The sequence below is a fragment of the Arvicanthis niloticus genome, chromosome 18 (genome assembly GCF_011762505.2).
Source record: "Arvicanthis niloticus isolate mArvNil1 chromosome 18, mArvNil1.pat.X, whole genome shotgun sequence".
Lineage (NCBI taxonomy): Eukaryota > Metazoa > Chordata > Mammalia > Rodentia > Muridae > Arvicanthis > Arvicanthis niloticus.
In genome coordinates this window covers 38,040,158-38,054,206 of record NC_047675.1, presented here as the reverse complement: position 1 = coordinate 38,054,206, position 14,049 = coordinate 38,040,158, and the positions used below count along the sequence as shown (strand labels likewise).

Here is a 14,049-nt window from a genome sequence, read left to right as displayed (position 1 = left end):
GTTGAGACAGGGTTACAATTAGCTTCTTTCCAGTTGAATCTACAACACTATCCCACAGGAGCTGGACATTTGACAGAAGCTAGAACATTTCATTGAACACCTAGGTTCTGTAAATCTAAACAGAACCAGCACAGATTTATATGTCATTCCCTGTAGTGTTTGTTAAAAGTACTTGTGAACAATGTTCTGTATTAAGAGGCTGACAGTTTTAGGGGAAGCATGTCACAGACAATACATATCCAAGCTACATACTCCCTGTGTGTGTTTACCGTCTCTGCATCCTTCTTGTCTCCGTTTGGGGGCATCTGGGGAAATTTTCTTACCAGGAAGAATTAGTTCACATCAGGGTTGGAAATGAGGTTACAAGTGGCTTGCTTTGCCGGGCAGTGGTGGAGCACGCCTTTAACCCCAGCACTTGGGAGGCAGAGACAGGCAGATTTCTGAGTTCGAGGCCAGCCTGGTCTACAGAGTGAGTTCCAGGACAGCCAGGACTACACAGAGAAACCCTGTCTCGAAAAAAACAAAACAAAACAAAACAAAAAACAAATAAACAAACAAACAAAACAACAACAAAAAAAACAAAAAACAAAATAAGTGGCTTGCTTCTTCCATTTGGCTCTAGGGTAACTGGAAAGCAACTGGCCTATACTACATTTAATAGTGTATGTGTGTTCTTTATTAAATGGCTCCCGCTATACTCTTGTGTAACTGAGTGACATCTACCCTGAGATCCCATTACTAATGTCCTTCCTAAGACTCACAATGTAGACCAGGCTGGCTCAGAGATTCACCTGCTTCTGTCTTCTAAGTGTTGGAAATATATGTGTGTTATATATATTAATTTGCATATATACATATTTGCATATATATGTGTGTATATATAATATATATAACTTGCTCCCTTCTGCTGTGTCTGATCAGTTGTTAGATTCACCTAACATTTTAATGATTGCTTATTACTCACTCCAGTTCTATAAGATTTTAAATTAAATCCTTTCCATGAGAGACTGAGTAAAAATTCCAGCTACTGGGCGGGCCAACAAGATGGTTCAGTCAGTTTAAGTAAGGATAAAGGCCACCAAGCCAGTTCCAAGACAGCCAGGACTACACAGAGAAACCCTGTCTTGAAAAACCAAAAAAAAAAAAAAAAAAAAAAGGCCAGGCCACCAAGCCTGAGTCCAATCCTCAAAATCCATGGGAAAGAAGAAGACTCACATGACTTGTTCTCCAACCACCACAGGTGTGCCCTAGATTCTGTCTGTGCACACACACTCACGTATATACACACATGTGCACACAAATACACACACATACACAAACGCTAAAACCTATACTCACATACCACACACACACTCAAACAAAGTAATGTTTTTAAAATTCTAACAACTGGAATAAAAATTCATTTTCTGCTTAAATCTTCCATTGGGTCATTTAATTTCTTCAGTCACCTCCAAGTGCTTATCCATCTCTGAATGTCACAGGCTGTTCTATCTCTGCATGTCGGGGGACTGTCCCTCCGAATTGTAGCCTTGGAGAAGTTTCTTCTGCAAGGCCTGCTTGTCTGCTTGGATTCTAACCCTGCCCACCTCTTGCTTCCCCAGTCAGCAACTGTCTTGGGGAATGTACTGCCACCCCTTGCGTTCCAACCTAGTTCATCGCCTTTCTTCAGGATTTGGTTCCAGTAAGTCTTTGGTGCTACGCCATCTTCTCCGGCTCATCACAAACATCTGGTAGCTCAGCCTTTGGCTGTTGTTTTAGTGAGACCGTTGCTCTGCCATGATTCAGTCACTTAATTTTTCTCTTCCTTATTCAAAAAGGAGAGGGGATACTTACCTGGCAGGGGAGATACCATGATCATGAAGGTGGTTTTCCCAGGGCGAGGCTTATTCATTACACTCCAGATGTGCTGGTCCCTGCAACTTCCCCAAATGTGGGACACGCGACTGCATAATTTGTGGTAGTGGGGGACTGCGTTCACGCTCTCCCCTGAGGGGGGAAAAAAAGGAGAGGGGGAACTTAAGGAGTGTGTGTGTGTGTGTGTGTGTGTGTGTGTGTGTATTTGGGTATGCCCTCAGAGGCCAGAAAAAAGAGTTAGATCCCCTGGAACTGGAGTTACAGGCAGTTGTGAGCTGTCTAATGTGGGTGTTGGGAACTGAACCTAGGAGAGCAGCAAGCACTCTTAACCACTGAGCCAGCCCTCCAGCCTGAGAGAGGGAATTTTAAAAGGTACCAATATAAATAAATGTTAGTGACAACATTTGGCTACTAGAGAAAGAACTTCAGGCAAAATCACAGAATGGGATAGTTTAAGTCATTTGACTTCCTCTTTTACACTTTTTTTTTTTTTTGACAGGATTTCTTTCTGCAGCCCTGGCTGTCCTAGAACTCACCATATAGACCAAGCTAGCCTCCAACTCAGAGATCTGCCCACCTCTGCCTATTGAATGCTGGGATCAAATGCACCGCCACCACCAGGCTTTTACACCATGTCTTACATTTGCCATTTTCTTTTTTTAATTATGTTATTTATTTGGAATACGAGGTGCACAGATTCTAGAGAGCACTGTGGGGGTCAGAGGACAACTTGGGGTCGGTTCCCTTCCTCCACCCTGTGAGTCTCAGGGATTAAACTGAGAGCATCAGGCGTCCAGGCTTCACGTTCACCTGCTGAGCCGGCTCATCAGCCCGTTTCCATTTTCTTTCTCCTGGGATGCAACATTTTCATACTGTTCCAAACATTCTACCTTGAAAACATCTCAGTCTTCCAAGAAAAGTCTAATTCAAACTAAGAAATAGGGAGAGGGCAATGACAGACACCAAGAAATTGCACACTGGATGCAGAGCTGTCTCTGTTCTTGAGACAGTCTCACTATGTAGCCTAGCCTAGCCTTGAACTTTAGATCTTCCAACCACTGCCTCCCCAGTGCTGGGACAACAGGTACGTATGCAACACCGTGCCTAGCCATGATGCTGCATCAGGAAATGGTCTGTGAGGTTGGGTGTATGCTAGAAACCAAGCCCCAGTTATCCCTTGAACTTTGAATCGTCCCACATACACCTCCCAAGCACGGAGACTGCAGGTGTGCACCCACCACGCCCACATCCCAAAGTCGCCATTGATCTTCAGAAAGAGGAGCGAAGAGGAGAAGTTGTTGTTGAGGGCCTGCAAGATGGCTCAGCAGGTGAAGGGACTTGCCACCAAGTCTGAAAACCTGAGTTCAATCCCTAGAACCCACAGAGCGGAAAGAGAGAACAGACCTCCGCACACACGTGTGTAGCGTCCGCCTGTCATTCCTGCCCTAGCTGGGGTCAGTATCACTGTGACGAAACACCGTGACCAGAAGCAACTCCAGGAGAGAAGGGGGTTGATGCATTCTTAACAGTTCCCAGGACAGCGAACAAACGAGGGGTGGTGCACGGCTTCGGCTTCGGCGCCGGCCTCCAGAGGGTGACCCGCGCCCTTGCTCTCCTGTTTGAATCCCGCATCCCCCGTGTGACTCTGCCTGAGTCTCATGGGGAAAAAAAAAAAAAAAAAAAAAAGTTCCCAGGACAACATATGTGGAATTCATTTTATAGAATTGAGCGAGGGAGAAGAGTAATGGAACCTCTTTGTAACTATTCTTTATACTTGGGAGGCAGAGGCAGGCGGATTTCTGAGTTCGAGGCCAGCCTGGTCTACAGAGTGAGTTCCAGGACAGCCAGGGCTACACAGAGAAACCCTGTCTCGAAAAACCAAAAAAAAAAAAAAAAAAAAAAAACCTATTCTTTATAATTTGTATAAAAGATGTTATTTTCCTATGCCCTTGCTCCGGCTCTGATAATTTGCACATTCTGGTTCTCTTTTGTTCTATGTTAGACACAGTCTGTTGTGTAGGAGAGGATGTTGTGATGCATTCATATTCTCGCACATACTAGAGTAACTAAACAAAATCACTGGAGACAGAAAAAAATTACCTCCTCCGCACCCCTCCCCAAGAAAAATGTGTTAGCAACCACTACAGCTCGTGTACACTCCCTCTGACATAAAACTGGAATACACGGCTATGTATTTCATGTTTCTAAGTCTGAATTAGCACGTTTGAAAATAATATTACACCGGGTGGTGATGGCGCACGCCTTTAATCCCAGCACTTGGGAGGCAGAGGCAGGCGGATTTCTGAGTTCGAGGCCAGCCTGGTCTATAGAGTGAATTCCAGGACAGCCAGGGCTACACAGAGAAACCCTGTCTCGAAAAACCAAAAAAAAAAAAAAAAAAAAAAAAAAAAGATGTTTGACACCAAATCTGACAACCTGAGTTCAGTCCCCGGGACACACGTGGTAGAGGAAGAACACTGATTCCAGCCAGCTGTCCTCTGACCTCCACACATGCTGGGGCATGCAACCGAATAAATTAGTTTTAAAGTTGAATTAATTGCATGAGCTAGGCTGGGAAAATGGCTCAGCAGGTAAGAGCACTTGCTGAGCAAGCAAGCGTGAAGACACTTATTTTTCAAGGAAAAAGTCAGGCCTGGTCAGGCAACCCTGTAACTCCAGCACAGTAGGAATCAGAGGCAGGGGGATTACTGGGGTGTGGTGGCAGTGAGCCTAGTTCCAGGTTCAGTGAGAAACCCAGACTCCAGGGAACATGGCGAAGAGTGCTAGGGAGGTCCACCCGACATCCTCCTCTGGCCTCTGGACACACACACACAGGTGCATGCACACAGAACATATATGTGCATACAACACACACATGGTATAACAATAAACACACAGACCAAGTAAAGGAGTGGATCTTATGCAGCTGTTTAGAATAAAACATTGCAAAAAAAAAAAAAAAAAAAAAAAAAAAAAAACAATTGGAGAGACAGTATTAGTGTTCTCATTGCATACACTATACTGTGTTACTATTCCACTAACTGCCAAGAATTTGGTTTTCAAAAATTGTCATAAGCATACGTATGATGATGAACGACTGTAATCTCGACACACAGAAGGCTGATGCAGGAGGATTGCTGGGAGTTTGAAGCCATCCTAGGATACATAGGTCAGCCTGGGCTAAACACCAATACCCTGTCTCAATCAAATATCAAAACTGAAACATCTCATCTGTACCCCACCAACACATGCTTTTTTTTTTTTTTTTTTTTTTTTTTCATTTTATGTATCGATTTAAACTATTTAATGAAAAGAAGCAAGATTTTTAAGTGTTGGGTTACTTTTTGATGTTCCTCTGGCTTCTCACTTTAAAAACAAAAGAACGAGAGAACCTAAAACAGCAAGAGGGCTCTGTGGGTGATCCCCAGGACCAACAGGGTAGAAAGAGAGAGCTGACTCCAAAAGCTTTCCTCTGCTCCCCGTGGTATTCACACACGCCCACACAGACACAAGCACAGCATATGCACACATTAGCAACACAACACAAACTGTGAAATAGTACTTTATACTGCAGATAATTTTTAACTCTATTAATAATAATACCATCTGCCCGTTTCATTAAAAGAGATCAGGCTTCCACAGGCTTGCACTCATGTGTTTGCAGAAATCTATCAGTCAGGAAGGTGGAAAACTGTCAGGGGTCATAATGAAGCATGCCTCATTCATGACCACAAGGTGGCGCTAATACACTATGATTCCATCAAGGAAAAGCCATGTGGCGCCAAGATGCCACAAAAGGTACAGAAATTCCCAAGGTCCCTGCTATCTGTATGAAATTCTCCCCCAACCAGACATGCTCTATACGGTCTTGAGTGGGAACAGATTATATAGAATGTGAAAGAGGGGACTCCATTTCTGCTTCAGTGGAGAAGAGAGTTTTGGTAATATGGTTGCTTTGGGGTCACCAGTATTCTACAAACAACCCCTTATCCATACTATATGAGTAAGTCTAATAAATTCATATAAATAAAATTAACCACCCACATCACTGTCCTTCCAAATAACTGGTTCGCTTGGCAGCCTCATCTGCTGTCAATCTGAGAACCAGCAGAGGCTATCTAATGACAATAGTAACCACATATACCATGTCAAGGACCACCAGGCCCCTCCTTTCTACTAAAACTGAAGCCCATGATAACTTAATCATATGCATATGTATGTGTATATGTATATGACCCGGACCACAGGTCAGTCAACAGGGTCTGCAAGGGAGAGAGTGGGGATGAAGGGGCAAGAGACACGAAGAATGGAGACATGACAGGGTGTCTGATCAAGCTTCTTTATTGAAAGGCAATTGTGGGTATATAAGCACAAGCAGGGGAGTGCAGCTGGAGACACTTTACCACGAGTGCCTTGCAGCTGGGGGCACTAAACAACAAGTCCAGGATATGTCTGAGAAAAACAAGATGTTTATCAGTGTGTTCAGGTGTTGTAGGCTGCTTACAAAAATATCATACTAGAAAAACAAGTCTCTTGTCAGGGTGGAAAAGTATCAACCTGCAAATATATGGCCCAAGATGGCTGCAAAGATGATAGTTGCTTTCTGCTAGAAGTTGGCTCCAACATATATATAATTTAAATCACAATCATGTTTAAGGATATAGATAAAATAGAAAATTTCTGGTTTCTTTGGAGACTCAGTTGTGTCATGTGATGTTTTTCTAGAAGCTGTCTTATGAGAGGATGTTTTGCTGAAGCAGACACACGAGATAATACTTTGCTGAGAACAGACACATGGTGTTCTCCTGAAACCTGTCTTGTGAAAGGGCATGTGATACCTTGCTGGAGCAGATGCTTTAGAGGGTGTGTGATGTTTAGAAAGAATACAAATATAATCCCATAGACAATGAGAGAACACTCTTGCATTGGTTCACCTTGCAACACTCCAGTAATCTTCACTTGTGGCATTCCAGCTGCTTCTTGCTGACTCTGAGGGCTCATGCTGACCAGCAGAGCCTCAAGGTTTCTTCTGGATCTAGCTGCTGCTACTGATTCATGCATGGTGTTTGCCTATTGGACTAGACTACTGTAATTGATTTGTGTTTGGAATTGCCTAGAAGAACTACTTCTAAACGGGTCTCCACATGCCCCGTTTCCTGTTAACCTTTCTTCTCCCCTACCTTCGATTGATTGGTGGGCTAGAAGGAAGGTTGAAGAATTTAAGAACCCTTATTAAACTAGGTTTTTGGGAATCCAAGCCTACATAGAAGCCTGTATTGCCCAGTATGGTGGCACGTGCCTGTAACCCTAGGGCTCAGAAGGCAACAAGGACAAGGAGTCCAAGACCAGCCTTGACCACACAGAATGCAGATGCAGGAACCTCTGCACCATCCTGTCTGCTCACAGGAGGAAGGGAGGAGGAAGGCGCTTCTCCCAAGAGCTAGTCTGCCTTTACTGCTGAGAAAGACAGACTTCAGACTCTACTGTCCACCAAAAGACATCTTGTCAAAGGCAGTAAATCAATCACACCTCCAACAATAGATTTCCACAACAGTAATGACTCCAGATTACACGGGGCTAAAATGATGTATGATCTTGGGTTCCCAGCACTCCCTATTTTTCCTAAACCTAAACAGTCTCCCCTCCCCTCACAAATCTGCCTCACAACTTTGTTTACGGGGGGGGGGGGGGTGCAGGGAGTGGGGGCAACTCTCTTCCAGATCTTTAGACAATGTCAGGAAGAAAGGGTGTGGTTTCATACCGGCTGTTAGAGGTTTAACTTAGCGACAAGAATATAAACCTCCATTGGAAAGACACTTAAGCTTAGCTCTTCCTTAGAGAATATCTCATTGGTCCCCCCACCCCACCCCTTCTCTCCTGGTCTTTGTATTATTCATAAATCTGACTTTGCTTCATTTTTGGCTCACCCTAAAATTCATTTTTAAGTGAGTGGTGGTGGTGCAGGTTTTTTGTCCCAGGACTCAGGAGGCAGAGGCTGGTGGATCTCTGTGAATTTGAGGCCAGCCTGATCTACGAAGTAATTCCAGAATACCCAGGGCTACACAGAGAAACCCTGCATGAAATGAAGGAAGAAAGGAAGGAAGGAAGGGAGGGAGGGAGGGAGGGAGGGAGGGAGGGAGGGAGGGAGGGAGGGAAAGAAAGAAAGAAAGAAAGAAAGAAAAAAAAAATTAAAAAGAGTTTCTTTGCTGATGCTGAAAAAACCCAAAGGGGGATTCCCACTCAAGTCTCAGGACAGCACCCACCCAAAAACTCACGAGAGACCAGCTTGCTGCAAACACATGAGGCAGCTTAATATCAGAGGTCTGGGCCAGCCCATATCTCCATATCTCACATAGGAGATAGAGGGACTGACCCCTGGCTGAGGGGTCTATATGCACGGGGTGGGGAAAGGGGGAACTTTCCTGCACGGGTATACTGGTGGGTGAGGGCAGGGTGCAGTTCCTCTCTTCCGGTTCCTGAAACCGGCCAGTCTACATTTTTAGCTTGCTTCAGAGAAAATTTTCCATGTCCTTTAAAGTGAGGCTTAGAGAAAAGCCTATATACATTTTATAAAATGATTTTTATAATTTTTCACTCTACATCTCCACAAAACCAGATTCTGCTTCCAGAGAGGTCTCTGGTCTGAAGAAAATGCCTCCTCTGGCAGCTGCCAGTGTGGTCTGAGCCTATGTCCCTGTTGTACTAAGCCAGTACCTGTGCACCCATGATTGAAGTCACTCTGGAGAGCACTCACTTCCTGTTATGATTGCCTTAGAGAGTTTTAAGTAAGGATATTTGTCTCCATAAGTACCCAGATCTTGGCAATATGGAATATACCAGCAAGATCCAGAAGGTTATTATGCAAGAACAACGTTGTATGGCAGGCCCTTGCGAAAAGCAGCTGGAACAGACAGGAGGGAAATCGAGAGTCTGTTTCCCTTATGAAAGTCTGAGCTTTGCTCAAGTTGAGTCTGGGGTGTTTTGTTTTGTGTTTCTGCTTTGAAGGCAGTGCCTCATTAACTTTTCCTAGAGAGACAAGAACAAATGTCTTTTTAGCCCAGAAGGACGTCAATGGCTGACCGACTTAAGCATTCCACCAGAGATTACTTTGGTGGGCCGATATACACTTTGAGAGCATGGTTGAGATGTTACTCTCAATTGTGTGAGCGACCCCCTAAAGGGCGGGCATCACCAGCGCCGAGAAGTCCCACCCCATCGTAGCTGAGGACCTCATGGAATCTGCATCTTGGCATTTCCCCTCAGCTAACCAGCCACTTCTTCGCTCAGGTGTCTCTCATGCTCCAGTGCCTCCCAAGATCACTTGCAGCTGGGGTAGGGCAGGAGCAAAGGCGCAAACAACCGCTGAAATCCCCGGAGGAGGTCCTGTGGCTCCGGAGCCCTCTGCTTCCTCCGCGGCAATGGCTTCATTACCATGACTACACATCCGTCTAATCCTGTATTGTTCTTCTCAATCAGCTCAATTAATTGTGTCCTCCATCCGGCCAAAGTAGTTTCCGAGGTAAAGTGGGAACTTGGCAAACATGGAGGCCATTCTAGAATAGTTGAGGGTGGGGGTGGGAGTCACGCTGTGTAGCCTAGGCTGGCCCAGAACGCTCAGTGATCCTCCTGCCTCCTCCTCCTAAGTGGTGGGGTTAGTAATCTACTCCGCTCTACGGTTAATAAAGGCTTTTCCCTGACTATCAAGCCCACTAAGATGATACAAGCTAATGATCTTTATAGCACGCCCATGGATTATATAATCCAATTGAAGCTCCAAAATGAGAGAGATGTCTCTCTCTCCCCTGGGCATATCCCCCCTCCCACTCCCAGTCTGCCCTCATCCCATTCCTCCACCCCCAACCCCCACCCCACTTCTGTCTCCAAGAGAATGTTCCCACCCCCCAACTCACCAGACGAATGGGGGTTTTGCTTTATTGTCGCATATTGTAGTTTTAGCTCCTGCCTGCCGTTTAAAAAATAACAAAGAAGACCTTTTTGCACATAACCGTAAAGATGTCTCTCTCCTCTGGGCATATCCGTGAACACAAACGCAGACTATCTGGAAAGGTATCACAATAGAAAAATCCACTCTTCATTAGAAATCCCATTGCCTCAACACAACTGTTGAATATGTAAGGAAGAGATCAGATCCTAAGGTCCTGCAAAGGGGGCAGGGACATTCCTTCATAAGGGCCACCTCAGTCACCTTCTTCTCATTCTGGAGTCTGGGTCTTTTTATGGAGACCGGCTCGTTCACTCACCTGTGTCTTCAGGTTATGCCGGATGTTTTCTGTGTAGGAAAGAGAAGTGCAGAGGTGGTTGGAGCGACGGATTGTTGGTAAGGGGAGTTTTTAAGTTTTTGTTGGGGATTTGAGGTTGGAAATTAATTTTAATGTAAAGTGGTAGCTGGGAGGCCCTTGCGTTTATCTGTTACCTGCCTAAACTTGTTTTTGTTTTGAGGGACAGTTATTTCATCTCGTTGCTTAAAGTTTCAAAATTGCCACTTGAAGAAGCGACGGCTCTGTGTGTGTGTGTGTGTGTAGATGCACAAACCACTTAATAGGTGCTAAGGTGCTACTTCATTTATATTTTTTATTTTCATTAGTATCATTTGTTGTTTAAGACAGGGTTACTTTGTGTAGCCCTCGCCGCCCTAGAATTAGCTCTGCAGTGCAGGCTGGCCTTGAACTCACAGAGATACATTGCCTCTGTCTCCCAAGTGCTAGGATTAAAGGCCTATGCCACCACCTTGGGCTAGTATCACTTCTTTTTATTAATTTTCCTCCTTCCTGTTGTTTCCTTGTGATTTCTTGGTAATTGTGTGTATGTTCTAAGTTCTTTTTTTTTTTTTTTTTTTTTTTCTGAAACAGGGTTTCTCTGTGTAGCTCTGGCTGTCCTGGACCTCGATGTAAACCATGCTGGTCTCAATCTCTATAGAGATCCACCTGCCTCTGCCTCCTGAAAATCTTTCTCTTTCTTCTTTCTTTCTTTTTTTTTCTTTTTCTTTTTCTTTTTTTTTTTTTTTTGGTGGCTGGAGAGACAGCCGTGGGTGCTGGGAACCGAACTCTTATATTTTTGGTTGTGAGCCTAGCCTTTAACGGCTGAGCCATCTCTCCAGCCCTTTAATTATCTTGAATCTTTATTTTCTTGAAGTCCAGTCATTATCTACCCCCACTCCCAGTCTGCCCTCTGACATTTTCTCATCCCATTCCTCCACTCCCAACCCCAACCCCCACCCCACTTCTGTCTCCAAGAGAATGTTCCCACCCCCCAACTCACCAGGCCTCCCCACTCCCTGGTGCCTCAAGTCTCTCAAGAGTTAGGTGTGCCTTTTCTCACTGAGGCCAGACCAGGCAGTGCTCTGCTGTATATGTGTGTGTGTGTGGGGGGGGTGACTAATAGGGACTGTATGCTTCCTGCTTGTGGCTCAATGTCTGAGAGATCTATGGTGTCCAAATTAATTGTGATTGCTGGTCTTCCTATGGGGTCACCCTCCTCCTCAGCTTCATCCAGCCTTTCCCTAATTCAATCACAGGAGTCCCCAGCTTCTGTCCATTGGTTGGGTGTAAGTGTCTGATTTGTTCAGCTGCTTGTTGGGTCTCTCCGATGGCCACCATGCTAGGCTCCTGTCTGTAAGCACACCATAGCATCAGTAATAGTGTCAGGCCTCAGAGCCTTCCCTTGAGCTGGATTCCAATTTGGGCTGGTCACTGGACCTCCTTTCCCTCAGTCTCTTCTCCATTTTTTGTCCCTTTGGTTCTTTCAGACAGGAACCATTCTGTTCTGTTTTGGTCATTTAAGACAAAATCTTTCTATATAGCCCTAGCTATCCTGGAATTCACTGTGCAGACCAGGCTATCCTCTAACTCAGGAATAATGTACTCTTCCTGGAATGTAGAACGTATCCCGGGGCAGTGAATTCTAAGACCTAAAAATCTCACATTTAATTCTGCTTTCTTTCTGGAACTAGTGAACCGGCTGACCTACATTTTTGGCTCAGGTCTAGGGGGTCATAAAAACTTTTTATACTTTTCATAAGTTTTCTATATCTTTCAAGATCATTTAATAAATGAGATATTCTCTTTTGGTATTGTGAGCAATACACTTAATTGCATATAATTTAAATTCTTTTCAAAAAGAGTATGTCAGATGAGAATAGGGATATGTTATTTAAGGGGGAAAATGTGGTTTTGAGGGAAAATACTGAGTTTTGGTTTAAGTTTTTAAAAAAAGATGTGTGTGTGTGTGTCTGTGTCTGTGTCTGTGTGTCTGTGTCTCTGGATGTCTTTTCATGGGCCCTGGGGATGCAGACTGCCAGTCTTGCATGGCCAGCACCTTTACCTGCTGGGCCAGCACACTGGTCTTACTAAGGGGTTGGTTATTAAAGATCACCTTAGTGTGCTATTAAATGCTGTGTGCAATACATTTAGATTCAGTTCCAACATGGAAAGGAATGTCATATTCATGGGAAGAGGTGCTGTGGTTTGAGTGTGAAGTCCACCCCCTCCCCTGTGGGCTCTGGTGTTTGAACACTTAGGGCTCAGCTAATGTCACTGTTCTGGAGTTATGGAAATTTTAGGAGGCCCAGTGTTGCTGGAGAGGGTCTGTCCTGGGAGCCTCCACTTCCTGTTCTCTCTGTTCTTCTTAAGCATGGAAGCCATGTGACCAGGCACCTCACTCTATGGCCACCATGCCTTGTTGCCATAAGAGACTGTACTTTTTTTTTTTTTTTTTTTTGAGTTGTAAGCCAAAATAAATCCTCCCTCCTGTAAGTTGCTTCTTGATAAGTATTTGGTTGCAGAAATGAGAAAAGTAACTAAAATAAACTTTAGGGAAAAAATAAATACTGTTTTCCTAAACAATATTCAAGTTGCTCATATAAACTTATTAATAGGAATGGTTCTTGTGCGTGGTGTGAGATCAGAAAATAAATACAAGCAAAAATATAAAATTAAAGCATTGCATTCTCATGGTATAAAGAACACCACAGTAATACCAGAATACACTCACACTTTTTCTACAGATGTGTGTTCTATTTCTAATGATCCAAGATCACATTATGTATACTATTTCATATGATTCATATTTTCTATTTGGCTATCTTTGGGATTTACAGATCAATATGTTTTTATCTCCTACCTGAACACAAATGGAGATTTCTCAAATGTTCTAATTATATATTTTTTTAGCTGGTTTGTACAAATCAATGTTGGGACAGCAGCATGAAGGGGCCTGTGATTGGGTAGTTTTGTTGGTATTTTGATTGATTCATTTTTGGCTTAATTTACATGCAGAAAATTCAAAGATTCAGTTGAATGAATTTGAACACATGTACAAACCTAGAAAACCAACATACAAATGTGTATGTATCTGTATGTGTGTGTAGGGGTTGCCCATAGAGGCAAGAGGAGGGCAGTAGATCCCTTAGAGCTGGAATCAGGCATTTGTGAGCTGCCAATATAGGTGCTAGGCTCTGAATTTTGGTCCTCATGATTGAATAGCAAGTCCTATTAACTACTCAGCCATCTCTCCAGACTCAAGCATTTTCTGTCACAATTGTGTGTGTTCCTTGATCATATGAGTTCCATTTTTATGTCAGGTACATGGTTTCAGTTAAGCCATTGGGTGTATGACTTTGGTCCAAGATAATGTAAGACAGATGGTATATGGATCCCATTATCTATACTGGTTATGAGAGACAGCTTACTCAAAGTACAATAAAACAATAAAAAGTACATTCTGGGCTGAAGAGATGGCTCAGCAGTTAAAATCACTGGCTGACCTTCCTAAGGTCCTCAGTTCAATTCCCAGCAACCACATGATGGCTCACAACCATTTCATAATGAAATCTGATGCCCCCTTCTGGTATGCAGGTGTACATGCAGATATACATTAAATAAATAAAACTTTAAAGGAAAAAAAAAAGTATATCCTATGGGAATATCTACTGGTTTGGACCAGAGGCCTTCATGTACTTAAACCAGCAGTGAGGATGATAAGTCTAAGAAATAATACAGAGAGAGTAAGGCTGGCTCTGCCACAGTATTTGAGTTTTCAGGTTCCACTTGAGCTTATGGTATCTTATCTGAAAATACTTTTGATAAATCAACAAGGAGAAGGAAGTAGAACCTTTCATCATAATTTCTAGGTTGTCGTTAACAGCTTAAGTCTTCTCCAGAATTATCAAGTTATCCA

General features: G+C 43.7%; 1 non-coding gene across 1 annotated transcript; it reads left to right on the top strand.

The window, feature by feature from the left end:
• Positions 1 to 1,825: 1,825 nt before the first annotated feature.
• Positions 1,826 to 1,989, top strand: LOC117723626 (U1 spliceosomal RNA). The gene has a single exon (XR_004608725.1). It is a non-coding gene; the product is annotated as a U1 spliceosomal RNA (small nuclear RNA).
• The last annotated feature ends 12,060 nt before the right edge of the window (positions 1,990 to 14,049 follow it).